This window comes from Coenobita brevimanus, chromosome 4, assembly GCF_032717465.1.
Source record: "Coenobita brevimanus isolate Jiangsu-jjx chromosome 4, ASM3271746v2, whole genome shotgun sequence".
NCBI lineage: Eukaryota > Metazoa > Arthropoda > Malacostraca > Decapoda > Coenobitidae > Coenobita > Coenobita brevimanus.
In genome coordinates, this window is record NC_136957.1 from 24,441,100 (window position 1) to 24,457,177 (window position 16,078).

A 16,078-nucleotide genomic window follows, 5' to 3' on the forward strand; every position below is an offset into this window, starting at 1 on the left:
CAACCTAGTTAACCACTTACATACGTCCTATATATTCTCCTGCTTTCAGTTCAGCCACCTACTTCCCATCCAGTCGGCAACTTACCGTCCAGTCACATACTTCCTGCGTAGTCACAAACTTCCCTTACAATCAGCTACTTCCCATTCAATCACATACTTTCCATTCAGTCAGGTACTTCCCATTCAATCATCTACTTCCTGAAGAAAGAATCCTATACCCTACACAGGAAAAATAATCCAATATATTGCCATTATGCCGGGAATCGATCCTGGGACACTCAGGTGAAAGCCAAGCAGCAATCAGCTACGCCATGACCAGGTAAAAGTTGTCTCACATTGTCACAATCTTGTAACCAATGTCCCTCCGCCCCCACTGTGGGCCTGAAGAGGCTGAGATAACCCCCTGGCACTCGAACAAGTAAATGCATGTAATCTATCCCAAGCACTTACTGCAAGTCAGAACGAAGAGAGAAACCTGTACTTTACACAGGAAAAATATTCCAGTATATTACCAATAGGCCGGGAATCGAACCCGGGACTCTCAGGTGGGAGCCAGGGAGCAATCCACTACTACACAACCACTGCCAGGGGGTCAACTCACCCTCTTCAGGCCCACAGTGGGGGCGGAGAGACATTGGTTACAAGACTGTGACAACGCGAGATAACTTATTCCTGGTCGTGGCGATTAACGTTGGCTTTATCTGATAAATTTTAATTGGGTGATTTTGGTTTTCCTTTGCATGTTGCAGTATGGAGTAAGAGAGAGAGAGAGAGAGAGAGAGAGAGAGAGAGAGAGAGGAGTAGATATCCACGAAGAGAGAGTGGTTGTAAATCAAAAATTGGGAAGAACCTGTACATAGTGTAAAGTAATAAACCACAAAAGAAGTGAATGGTAAAACCCTTCAACAGTCAGCCTCTAGGACGCTTGACGCTAACATCAGGCCCTCAATTGTAGTCTCTTTTTCTGTATTTATCCTTATCTTGCAACTTTTGCCTGTTATTCTATCGTTATATCTTTCGGTGTTTCTGGATCTCATCAAGGAATCAATCTGTATCTATTATCAACTAAAATACCGGTCAGTCTACCTGACTACATATCTACCAGTTTCTCTATTCATCTGTCATTCCACCTATCTGCATCTATTATCTGCTTAGATATCTGTCAATGTATCTAGCTAGAAAGCTGATTTCTTTTCTCGCCCTTTCTTTCCTATTTACCTTCTGCTTTTGTATGGTTCTTTAATTTCTATAATTTTTCCACCTTACTTCTCCATTTTTACCCTTCGCAACACTTTCCCGGGAGAGGTTATTATTAGCATCTACCTTTCCTCTGCCCACCTGCATGGATCTCTCTCTCTCTCTCTCTCTCTCTCTCTCTCTCTCTCTGAAAAAAAAAAAAAAAAAAAAAAAAATCATAACTTCCGACCAGCCACCTCTAAGGCACAAGATCCCACAACTCGGCATAATTGTAATGTAAGTGTAATATAATTCCAGTATAAGAGACGGTGGCATCATAACCTCCATCTGATCTCCACGGCCGGTGTTCCTGCCCTTCCAGCACGTAATCACCTGATGCTGAAATGTGGGTGGCATTTACCGTAGACTGAACCTCATAAATTTTGAGTTAAATTGACTTCCTTTATCATATTGCACGATGGTGTATGAGAGAGAGAGAGAGAGAGAGAGAGAGAGAGAGAGAGAGAGAGAGAGAGAGAGAGAGAGAGAGTAGATATCTGAGATAATAGAGTATTTGTGAGGTAGGAAGGAGGAAGAACCTGTTAATACTGTATAGTTATTATAAAACAAGTGAGTCTCTGAACCCTGAAACAATGAACCTTGTGAAGCTAACCTAATGCCTTCCATTTTAATCTCGTTTTCTGCATTTTTCTCTGACGACTACTGTTGCCAATTACTCTTCCTTTATGTCTTATAGTGTTCCTGGATCTCATCTACGAATCTATCTGTGTCTGTTGTCGACATAAGTATCTGCCAGTCTAAGTACATATCTATCATTCTCTCCATCTGTTTATCTCCTTCTTTGTATCTGCATCTATTAACTGCCTATATATCACAGTCAATCAGTTGGTCAGTCAATCTGTTGATCTATCTATCTGTCTATGTATCTATTTAACACTTTTTTTACATACTTTCGTCCATATATACCCTATATTGATCAGTCTTTTTTGTGTCGTTTTTACTTATTTTTTTTCCAAACTAGTTCTCAACTTTTATCTCTCAAATCACTTGCCTGGGAGAGGTTACTAGCGTCTAGTCTTCCTCTACCCACCTCTCTCTCTCTCTCTCTCTCTTTCTCCGTCTTTTCACCTACCTATCTATCAGCGTATAGTTTAGGCTACATGTCTATTTATCTATCTATCTATCTATTCATTCATCTATCTATCCGTCTATCTGTTTTTCTCTGGGTGACTTTCTGTCAATCGCTCAGTCAGTCACTTTATGTGTGTATCTGTCTGTCTTTCTGTACGTCTGTTTGTTAACCTTAATATCGCTGTAAATATCTTTCAGTAGCTTTACTTGTTGGTCTTTTAGTTCACTCATAGCTTCTTCAAAAATCTAGTGCATATGTATATCTGCCTGTCTGTCCGTTTATGCATATATTAAATCATCGAATTACTGTTCAGTCTTGTACCGTACCGGTACAAATGTCTAACTGTCAATACACTGATCTCTCTCTCTCTCTCTCTCTCTCTCTCTCTCTCTCAAGACACCGAGTAACGACACCAGTTTCCTGTGCAGAGCAATGTTGGCATAATCCAGCCACAGACAAATGACCACAACTTCCGACCAGCCACCTTCAAGGCAGATTACCCCATAACTCGGCATAATTGTAATGTAACTCTAATACAAATCTAGTATAAGGGACGGTGGCATCATAACCTTCATCTGATCTGTACGGCGGTGTTCCAGCCCTCCCAGCACGGTGACGCCTGGTGCTGAAATGTGGGTCGTGTTCCCGTAGACTTTACTTTTTTTTTTTTTTTTTTTTTTTTTTGGTGGGGGGGGTGGTGGTGGTGGTGGTTAAAATTGGTATCCCTTTCACTCTGTAGATGAAGTACAAGAGAGAGAGAGAGAGAGAGAGAGAGAGAGAGAGAGAGAGAGAGAGAGAGGGGTAAGTAGATGAGAGAGCTGTTTTGAATTACGAATGAAGAATGACTCGATGTATAGACACTAATTACAAATTCAGTCAATATCATAAACCTTTAACAAAGGGGCTTTATGATATTAGCGTAAAGTAGTCCATTTTAGTCTCTTTCCCCTATTTTTCTTTGATCATTTTTGCCTGCTATTCTACCATTACGTCTTTCAATTTTTATATCTCTGATTTGTGAATCTGACTGTATCTAATTTCAGTCTATATATCTCTCAGTTCAATAATCTACCTATCTATCTATCTATCTATCTATCCATCCCTCTATCTACCTACCCATCTATCTATATTTCTGTCTTTCTATCTGTTCGTCCATCTGTCTATCTATCTACAGTTGCCATCAATTAACACATATTTTTCATTCCTAATCTACCATCATGCTGCTCCACATACCTTCCTGTCTACCGAATCATACACTTTTCTACTTATTCACCTGTATAACTACTGTACACACGTAATTAATTACTTGCCTCCCAACCTACAAAAGTACCCACTTACCTACATATTTTTCTGGTTACCATTCAACTCCGTAATAGACCTACTGACCTACCTCACTGCCAACCTACCCTCCAAGCAACCTTAGTCAGACCTATGAATCAGCTAACTAACCAAATTTAATACCTACCTATTAATCTACTAACCGACCTACTTACCAGCTTACCCATCATACCTACCTCTTTTTAAATCTACCAGTCTTACAATCAACCCACTTAAGCACTACACCTCTTCCGGCCTACCGATCAGCCAGCCAGAGTACCTACCAATATACCTGTCTGTCCATCTATTTACCTGCCTTCCTACCCAATCACTTGCCTTCCTGTCTACCTACCCACCTATTAGCCAACCTAGTTACCCACTTACCTACGTCCTACATATTCACCTACATTCAGTTCAGTCACCTACACTCCATACAGTCACCTGCTTCCCACCCAGTCACATACCTCCCATCCAGTCACATACCTCCTATCCGATCATCTACTTCCCATTCAGTCTACTTCCCATCCGATCATCTACTTCCCATTCAGTCTACTTCCCATCCGATCATCTACTTCCCTTTTAGTCTACTTCCCATCCGATCATCTACTTCCCTTTCAGTCTACTTCCCATCTGATCATCTACTTCCCTTTCAGTCTACTTCCCATCCGATCATCTACTTCCCATTCAGTCTACTTCCCATCTGATCATCTACTTCCCTTTTAGTCTACTTCCCATCCGATCATCTACTTCCCTTTCAGTCTACTTCCCATCTGATCATCTACTTCCCTTTCAGTCTACTTCCCATCCGATCATCTACTTCCCATTCAGTCTACTTCCCATCCGATCATCTACTTCCCTTTCAGTCTACTTCCCATTCAATCATCTACTTCCCATTCAGTCTACTTCCCATTCAGTCTACTTCCCATCCGATCATCTACTTCCCATTCAGTCTACTTCCCATTCAATCATCTACTTCCCTTTCAGTCTACTTCCCATCCGATCATCTACTTCCCTTTCAGTCTACTTCCCATCCGATCATCTACTTCCCTTTCAGTCTACTTCCCATCCGATCATCTACTTCCCATCCGATCACATACTTCCCATTCAATCACATACTTCCCATTCAATCACATACTTCCCATTCAATCACATACTTCCCATTCAATCACATACTTCCCATCCAATCACATACTTCCCATTCAATCACATACTTCCCATTCAATCACATACTTCCCATTCAATCACATACTTCCCATTCAATCACATACTTCCCACCCAATCACATACTTCCCATTCAGTCATCTACTTCCCATATAATCACCTACTCCCTGTTCAAGCACCCAGTCTGACAACCTAACAGCCTACCAAGCAAGCCACATATGTACTTTTCTTCCTGGCAAAGAATAGGCCATTCAAAATACCTACCAACGTACATGCCTATCTGTTTACTTAAATACATACCTAACTCATCCAGCGTATTATACCTACTTACCTAACAGCCTATGTACCTATCTCACGTCCATTACCAATCAGGCTTCCTACATACATATCTCTGCACACACCTGCCTACCCTCCTAATACATGCATACATACATATATGCATATATACATACAGGCATGCATACATACATACCTACATACATACATACAAACACACATACATTAATGAAAGACAAGCTTTCGGGAGCCGAATGCTACCGTAATTCTATCTATCTATCTATAGCCCGACGCCCTAATACCGCAAAGGGTGGCCGCAGACAAAACGCCTCCAAGTCGCTCTGTCACCCACCATTTGACTACCCTCCCCCCAACTCACCCCCCCCTCCCTCATATACCTCTCAACTCCATCCCTCCACCTCATCCTCGGTCTGCCTCTCCCCCTCCCTCCCTCCACCTCACCTACATACACCCTCTTAGTCAGTCTTTCATTCTCCATTCTCTTAACATGTCCAAACCACCTCAGTGTATTTCTCCTAATCTTCTCAACCACATCCACATCCACCCCACAGCGTTCCTTCACTTCTTCATTCGTCAACCTGTCCCTCCACGTCACTCCACATGCTCCTCTCAAGTAACTCATTTCCACTGCTCTCACTCTTGACTTGTTCCCCTCTTGCAAGGTCCATGCCTCGCTTCCATACGTCAGGGTAGGGATCACAATACTATCATGCAGTGACTTCTTAACTTCCAAACTCACCTCCCTATTCCTCATCACTGCTTTCAGTGTATCAACAACCTTCTTTCCCTGCTGTACCCTTTCACGCACTTCATCCCCCAAAGTTCCATCCTTACTCATCACACTACCCAAGTACTTGAATGCACTCACATTCTCCATATCCTCACCATCCAACCTCACTGCACACTCTGTGACTTCATTCCTCTCAAACACCATAACTTTACTTTCAGATTCCTCTTCTTACACACTGTCCCAAATTCATTCACCAAACCTTGCAACTCCCATTCATCTTCACTCAACAATACTGTATCATCAGCAAACAGCAACACCGGAAGCTTCCAAATCTCACCCTCATTCATTAGAGCCACCCCCACATTCACTGCCCTACCCTGCACCTCCTTTACAACCCCATCCATGTATATATTAAACAGCCATGGAGACATCACACAACCCTGTTTCAGTCCCACACTGAGATCAAAGAACTCACTCAGCTCACCATCCACTCGCACCGTAACCCTAGCTCCCTCGTACATACTCTTCACAGCACTCAACAATTTCCCCTCCACTCCATATATTCTTAATACCTTCCACATACCTTGCCTATCTATTCTATCATAAGCTTTCTCCAAGTCCATGAAGGCAGCATACACTTTCCTTCCCTTCTCTAGATACTTCTCCACTAAACATCTTAGAACAAATATCTGATCTACACACCCTTTTCCCTTCCTAAATCCCCCTTGTTCTTCTCCAACTAGCTCCTCTGTCATATACCTAACCCTATCAATGAGTATTCTACCATATATTTTACCAGTCACACTAAGTAGGCAAATACCCCTATGGTTACCACATACTTCTCTCTCTCCTTTTCCTTTGTATAAAGGAACAATTATACCTGATTTCCAGTCCTCTGGAACCCTTCCCTCTTCCCAAGCCAATCTACACAACTTCCATATCCACTCCACAACAATCTCACCCCCATACCTAAGCATTTCACCACACACTCCATCAATTCCTGGGGCCTTTCCCAACTTAATATTCTTCATCGCTTCCACTACTTCTGCCCTACTGATCTCTTCCTCCCTCCTCTCATCTCTTCTTCTCCCAGCCATTCCCCAACCGCTTATACTCGCACTGCTCTCACTCTCCACATTCAACAAATCCTCAAAGTGCTCCTTCCATCTCCTCAGTTTCTCTCTCTTCTCCACCAACAATCTATTATTCCTATCTTTCACTCCCCTACTATTTCCCCTTTCACACTTCCTTACTTTCTTTACCTCCTTCCAAAACAATTTCTTACTCTCCCTCCATTTCACACTCAGATTCCATCCAAACTCCTCATCCATTTTCTTTTTTACTCTCCTTCACCAGTCTCTTAACCTCCCTTCTCCTGCTCACATATACCTCTCTCTTCTCTCTCTCATCTTCTCCCCTATCTCTACTCGCTAACCATTCACTATATGCCTTCTTCTTTTGTTCCACAGCTCGTTTCACCTCATCATTCCACCATGCTGTCCCTTGCACACCCTTGCATCTCCTCCTCACTCCACAAACCGCCTCACACGCTGCGCCTATCTCTTCCGTGAATATCTTACATACGTCTTCCACCCCTTCCATCTGCTCTAGCTCATACCTTCCCAGTCTTTCTTCCACTATGCTCTTATACTCTGTGTGATATATATATATATATATATATATATATATATATATATATATATATATATATATACACCTCTCCTTTCTACTCACATGCCTACTTTTCTACGTGCCTACCTACCCACCCATCTATACATTCACCTCTCTCCCTCGCTACTTACCTATCTACCTTCTCACCTAGCAATTATATACCTTCCTCTACCTACCCTTCCACTTACCTGCCAACCTACCTATAAACATAAATATATCCATACACACATACACATCTAGGTAATTTTCAACTCCACACCTACATACTATCTACCTTCCTACTTACCTCCATACCTACTAACACATCAAGCTACTTATCCCCGATAAACAGAAAGCTTCGTTACAGAACAGTATCAAATTTTATCCCCTCCTGCCCCCTCCTGCTCTATAATCCTCTTCCCTCTTCCGCTCACCTCCATCCTTCCCCCCTTTCTCCCCTTCCCTCCCGTCCATTCTCTTGCCTCTCCCCTTACCCATCCCTCCCCTTGCCTTCCCCTCTCACTCCCATCCCTCCACTTCTCCTTCCCCTCATTCCTTTTTCCTTCCCCTTACTCTCCACGACAATGCACTCTAATATTCCTTTTGCTGGAAGCACGGATGAGTGAAGGGAAGCTGGAAAGGATGATGAAGGAGGGGAGAGTGTTAATGATGACGAGACGAAGAAACATGTCAAGGAAGATGAAAAACAGAGGAAAGGGAATATGTAATGGCCGAATGAGGGGAACGAGAGACGATGATTGAAGGAGAGACGTGGGAAAGTGAAGATGGGAAAGGGAGAGAAGAGAAAAATAGAGCTCATTTTACTCCGAGATGCTTGGACATATTGCATTTAAAAGATTAGATGAAACAATTAACCGGAAAAACAAATGAAAAAGGATACCAGTAATTCCAGGGAGACAATGTGTTGGCACTGTGTGTGAAAGTCTGAGAGAATTTGTCATATCTTGCGGTAGGGAGGTGGACAACGATGGGTCGAGAATATGGATGTGGATGGGTGCTGCTGCCCACCGCAGTGGAGGGAGGATGCAGGCAAGGAGTTCAAAAGACCTCCCACAGGAATAGGAGAGAGAGAGAGAGAGAGAGAGAGAGAGAGAGAGAGAGATGCAATATTATGGTGAAAAAAAGAGAACGCTAAGTAAACCAGTGTGGGTGGGAAAACTGATGAAATGAAGCGCCTTTGCCTCCAGTGTTTAGTTGTACTATATGTGATCAGTGCCCCCCCCCCCGCCCAGACACACACACACACACACACACACACACACACAAGGGAAGTGTACTACACAAACGCAATTAAGCCCGCTGCAGAGTTAGCAGCTGTGAATAAAAGACACGGTTCAGCACATGTACGGTATAATAAAACTATAGTTTCATAGAGCACTGTCTGATATCTGATACAAACAAAAGGTGTGAACCAATACTCTGATAGAGTCAGTGGATCGCCTAAGCATGAAGTTTAATTTATCCTGCACATCGACGCTATTATATATTTGTCTCCGACCAGAGGGACGTCGCCTGTACAGATATACACATGAACTAATTCACACCTCGTCATGTGGCATAATAGTTATGTTTATGTCCAGATGAATCGATGTATCTTAGGATAAACCTTCAAGCTTCAAGATTTAGGTACAACTTCATTGACTATTATGCAGGCTTTCCATTCGGTATTAAATAGTCTGGTGACGGTAAGAATGAACAAGAGGCCCCCCCAAGGGAGGAATTATACTAGCCATGAGCAGATACATATCTAGCGCGGCTTGGAATATGACCTTGACCTTGACCTACTTTCACCAAGTTCGAACTAGAAGGAAATTTTCATCCCTGTTGCACACCTATAAAATTTCGTGATGATACCTTGAGCGGTTGCGAAATTTTCGTTGTAAGGGACACACCGACCTTGACCTATTTTAACCATTTTCGAACTCGGAGATCTTTTTTCCTCTACCACACACCTGCAAAATTTTGTGATCATATCTTGAGCGGTTATGAAGTTATCACACACACACACACACACACACACACACACACACACACACACACACACACACACACACACACACACACACACACACGAACTGAAAACAATACCAGCTTCGCTATCACGGCTGGTAAAAACTATTAGTGTCACTGCACCAAAGAGATAAACAACTCTGCTTTGCAGGAAATAATATGATGACAACCTTGCCCATCCGAATGTTCCCAAGGAGTTATGATATAGGGCATTTGGAATGTAGAAGCTCCATGTTGGTGTTGTTGAAACTCTTGAATCCGTCCCCCCCCCCCTTCCCTCTCTCTCTCTCTCTCTCTCTGCTACCATTTTTATGGGAGATCTCTTGCAGTGAAAGAGTTAATGAAGAATTGATTTAACTCTTCCACTTCGAAACGTACGAGTATATCGTAAACTGATAAAGATTTCTGTATTAACAAGAGCTGAATAAAAAACGTCTTCGGACTAAATTGTATATGAGCTGGCGTTTGCTATCCGTGTTTCCGTCACAGTGTTCGATACATGGATCACATTCGTGCCACCCTCACATCCTAAATTAACTATGTACTGTATTTATTACCAGCTGCGACAGTGAAGCTGGTATTGTTTTCAATCTGCCAGTGTGTCCGTGTTTCTGTTAGCACGATAACTTCGCAACCGCTAAAAATATCATCACAAAATTTTTAAGGTTTGTAGTAGATATGAAAATCTATGAGTTCGAAACTGGTGAACGTAGGTTAAGGTCTGTGTGTCTTTTACAATGGCAACTTCGCAACCGCTGAAGATATCATCACAAAATTTTAGAGGTGTTTAGTAGGGAAAAAATCGATCACGAGTTCGAAACTGGTGAAAGTACAGTAGTTCAAGGTCTGTGTGTACAGTATGTTAGCACGATAACTTATCAACCACCCAAGATATCAAAAATTTTACAGGTGTGTAGCAGGGATGAAAATACAGGTATCCTAAGAGTTTGAAATTGGTGAAAGTAGGTCAAAGTCTGTGTCTGTTACCATGATAACTTCGCAACCACTCAGGATATCACAAAATTTTACAGGTGTGTAGTAAGGATAAAAATCTCCCACGAGTTAGAAATTGGTGAAAGTAGGTCAAGGTCAAGGTCGTATTCCGAGCCGCGCTAAATGTGTATCGTCTTCCCGATGGTGTGAGTCCCCCTTTGGGGGGGCCTCTACTTGCTCTATGCTTGCGCTCTCCTGAAGATTTTGTATGGTTAAAGATAGTAATATCTTACTGGGGAGGTTATAACACAACCTTCCTTTACTCCTAAACTACCACCAAGCTCTGCTAAGCGTCCTCTAACCGGCTGGTTGTAACGAGAATAAACTAAGAAATATGTCGTTGAATTCAAGAGACAAGTTTCATCTTATCCGAGATCCACATCCACAGCTCCATTACATGAGTAACTCTGCTGAAGGTGGGGATTTTTTCGACTACTACTACTACTACTACTACTACCACTACTACTACTACTACTACTACTACTACTACCACCACCACCACCACCACCACCACCACTACTACTACTACTACTATTACTACTACTACTATTTCCAGCCACAATAGGAAAGCTGGTATTGTTTTCAGTGTGTGTGTGTGTGTGTGTGTGTGTGTGTGTGTGTGTGTGTGTGTGTGTGTGTTAGCATGATAATTTCGCAACCGCTCAAGATATCATCAAAAAATTTTGCAAGTGTGTAATAGAGAAAAAATTGATCACGAGTTCGAAATTGGTGAAAGTTGGTTAAGGTATGTCTGTTACCACGATAACTTGGCAACCGCACAAGATATCGTTACAAAATTTTATTACTCCGACGAGTATTGTTTTCAGTTTGCCTGTCTGTCTGTGTGTCTGTTACCACGAGAACTTCGCAACTGTTCAAGATATCACAAAATTTTACAGTTGTGTAGCAGGGATGAAAATCTACGAGTTCGAAATTGGTGAAAGCAAGTCTAGGTCTGTGTGTCTGTTACCACGAGAACTTCGCAACAGCTCAAGATATCATCACAAAATTTTACTGGTCTGTAGTATGGATGGGAATCCTCCAGTAGTTCGAATTTGGTGAAAGTAGGGCATGGTAAATGTCATCCTCTGAGCCGCGCAAGGTACGTATCAGCTCACATCTGGCGTGATCCACCCCTCGGGGGGCCTCTAGTTAGTAATATCATTATTATCATCATCATCATCATCATCATCGTCATCATCATCACCACTGTCATCATACAACCACCCATACGCAACGAGGGAAAATTGCTAGACTGATTAGGTGTCATACTGCTGTCAGCTTTGGAGTCTTTCTAACACCTCTGTCTTAACGGGTAACTTTGCATCAAACAACTTCATCTGATCTTTGTGTATGGAAAAATAAGTGAACGATATACATAAATCAGCTGGTCTTGAAGAGATGCCGAAGAACCTCCTTTTAAAAGTTGAAAATATGTCTCTAAGGAAGGGTTGTGAGATGGAAGAAGATTGGCGCAGAAGACCGTATGTGAAATGGAGGAAAAGAATACGTGGGGATATAGGTGAGAGTGGTCTGGGATAGAGAGAGGATCACCTGAGTGCAATATGGAGGAGAGTGTTTCGTGGAAATCCCCTCTGGGATTGAAACGTCTGGCTATAGATAGACAGACAGGAAAACCATCCATTACAGCTCTTACAACATGTCTCCACATTCGCTGAACTACATCCAACATTATCTCATGAGCAGAGGCCATTCAACGTTTGAGGATGATGTGGTGCTTACACAGAGTAACTTAATTAACTTCCTGCTCACCCACGTAACATATGCACAAACACTTTCTGTTCCACCTCCTTGTTCGCATCTACAGACGCGCACACCAGGGAGCGTGGCTGCACCCTGACATCATGACACCCAAAGGGACATTTTCCTGAGGACTTAAGAGGCTTTTTATTGGATTTTTTTTATAGTATGATTTTGCGTACTACTGATCAGTACTCTTTTGAATGGTATCTGTGCAATCAGTGGCAGCATTCAATCGATGTAAGTGATATAAGAAAATACAAAGATGTAATACGAACAACAAATAAATAAGGAGATATCAGCGAACCTTCTAAGTCAACGAGAATAAGGCCCATGGTGTCAGCTGGATATCATAAAATTGTAACCCTACCACGTCTCCAGAGGCCTCCAGTAACGTGAGGAAGTAACTGACCTGGAGGTAAATGTTCGTCTCAACAGGGTTGTTTAAATTAGTATTCATTAACACTTACCTTATGTCCGGTAAACTGGGTTTGCATGATATATCTCTGCATTTGGAAAATCCGCGGCTTTAGCTATACGACCACCAGTTTCTATAACAAGGAAAGAAGCGCCATCCAGACGCAGCCTAATGCATCTAACGTAACCATGAAGGAATATGCAACTAAAAACATAATATTGATGATCAATTCTCTTTACTCTCATGTTAGGGATGGTCCGCGAATCTCTTCCTTTGTCCGCCGGTAGGTGACGTTACCCAACCATAGGATATTAGGTTTGCATAGGAGCCTTCGTTGTGTATCTTCCTTAGTGATTTATTGTTTGTTTTACACCATGACGGTCTCTTTTATATTGTCTGCATAAATCTAATACTGGCATAGTTTGCCGCAGTGAAGTACTAGTGGATAAAAAGATGAAACATGCAAAATAAATTAGCTGAAGAAAAGCTGTCATGAAATCTCCAAAACCACTTAGAATACAACCCATTTCCTTCGTTTCTGATCATAACCGACATCTATGAACAGCACACACTGTTGGGATGGACCTTCCTTCTTAGTCTCTGTTTCTTGCTCTAACCTGTGGAGTAGAGGGTATACATCTGAGGACCACACCCACATTTCTGTGGAGAAGTGGTGAAATGGTTGGCATTTCAAGCCTGCAACTGAAAGGACACGACTTCGATTCCTGGGCTGGTCAGACTTCAAAACAAAGAGTGTTTCCCCTATGTCCCTCTTCACCCAGCAATAGAGTGGATGCAGATTATATTGTTGCGTGTCGTATTATAGGGGATAATTGAGATTTAATAAATGCCTAATTCATAATGGCCCTTGTGTAGTTGATGAGCATATATATATATATATATATATATATATATATATATATATATATATATATATATATATATATATATATATATATATCGTATACTCCCTATCATGTTTCTCCATCTTCTCCATTATTACACTGTCCCCGTTCCCAAACTTTTATTCTCACTTCCTTTCTCCTTGCCTCAATTTTTCTTCTCCCCACCCTTCTCATTAAATCCAGTAAATCACATCTCTCCCCTCAGTCTTAGTTCCCTCATCTCTCTCTCTCTCTCTCTCTCTCTCAGTAAGCTTCTTTACAACACACCTGTACTCTCTAACCTTCTCCCCCTTATTCCCTACCTTCGTGTGTTTACTTCTGTGTTCGTCCCTTTGTGTGTCTGTCTGTATCTTTGACTGTCCGTCTGTCTGGCTGTTTGTTTGTCTTGTCTGGCTCATTCTTTTTGTGTTAATCATATTCACTCCCTTTACAATCACTTCTTTTTTTTTTTTTCATCTATTCTTCCCAGTTCGTTGTGCTCCCTTATTACCCCTTCCTCCTCCTTCCAGTCTTTACTTACCTCTAAGTACTGGTGGTCGTACATTTGATTTTCTCTTCACTCATTTTCTTTATTATCTTTCATTTTCATTTTATGCTTTTTCTCTCTCTCTCTCTCTCTCACACACACACACACACACACACACACACACACACACACACACACACACATATATATATATATATATATATATATATATATATATATATATATATATATATATATATATAGTAGAAGACACCAATTAACGACAAAAATATCCTTGTTCTAGAAAAAATGTTGGCTCAAGATTATCCAGCCACAGACAAACACCACAACATTGGACCAACCATCTCCAAGGCAGCTGATCCCATAACTCGGCATAACTGTACTGTAACCCTAATACAAATCTAGTATAAGAGTCGGTGGCATCATAACCTGCGTCTGATCTCTACAGGCGATGTTCCCTCCCTCCCAGCAGGTTGTCCACTGATGCTGAAATGTAAGTGACTTTACAAGATAAAGTTTGGTTCAGTGAAATTGCCTTTCTTTATGCAGGGTGTAGTATGAGAGAGAGAGAGAGAGAGAGAGAGAGGTGTAGATATCTGCGAAGAGCTAGTGGTTGAGAATATGGAATGTGGGATAGAATACTGTAAAGTGAATGATAAGAAAAGAAGTAAGTGGAAAACCTTGAAGCAATGAGCCTTATTGGCGCTAGCATAATGCGCTCCATTATAGTCTTTTTTTTTTCTGTATATTCTTTACTTGATCACATCTCCCTATTACTCTTCTTTTACTTATTCCAGTGTCTTTGGATGTCATTTATGAAAATATCTGTATCTCTTATCCACCTAAATAACTGTCAGTCTGTCAACCTAAATATCAGTCAGGCTTTATCCATCAGGCGCTCTTTATATATGTATCTGTAATCTACAAAAATGTGTCAGTAAATTTGTCAGTCAATCTGTCTGTGTATCTATCTGTATATCTGTCTGATTTGTCTTTCAATCTACTTTTTTTCCTTTCCTATTTACCTACTGCTTTACCTGTCTTCGTTCCCTTTGTAGGGTTCTTTAATCTTTTTACTTTTTCAAGCCTACGAGTAATTCTCAATGTTTACCATGCATAACACTTGTCCTGAAGAGGTTAAAATTAGCGTCTAGCTTTCCTCTACCCATATGAACGGATCTGTCTGTCTGTCTCTCTATGACACACGTGATCGCAAAAAATCAAATACCGACTGGCACAAATATTCTGTTTCGAAAGCTTTTTGCTCAAGGTTACCCAGCCTCAGATAAATGATCACAAGTTCCGACCAGCCACCTTCAAGCCACAAGACCCAACAACTCGGTATAATTGTAATGTAAGTGTAATATAATTCTAGTGTAAGAGACGGTGGCATCATAACCTCCATCTGATCTCCACCGCCTGTGTTCCTGCCCTCCCTCCACCTTAGCATCTGATGCTGAAATGTGGGTGGCATTTACCGTAGACTGAACTTTGGTTAAGTTAAATTGATTTCCTTTACCATATTGCTTCCTTTACCATATTGCGCGATGGAGTATAAGAGAGAGAGAGAGAGAGAGAGAGAGAGAGAGAGAGAGAGAGAGAGAGAGAGAGAGAGAGAGAGAGAGACAGACAGACAGACAGACAGACAGAGACACAGAGAGAGTTAGCAGATATGAGATAAGGGAGTGGTTGTGAATTAGGAAAGCGGAGGGACCTGTTAATACGGTAATGTTATTAATTATGAAAGAAGTGAATATCTGAACCCTTAAACAATGAGCCTTTGGGATGCTAACCTAATGCCTTCCATTTTAATTTCTTTTTCTGCATTTTTCTCTGACGATTACTTTTGCCAATTACTCTTCCTTTATGTCTCATAGTGTCCCTGGATCTCATCTACGAATCTAAATGTATCTATTCTCCACCTAAGTATCTGCCACTCTAAGTACATATCTATCATTCCCTCTATTTGTCTATCTCTTTCTATGTATCTGTATCTATT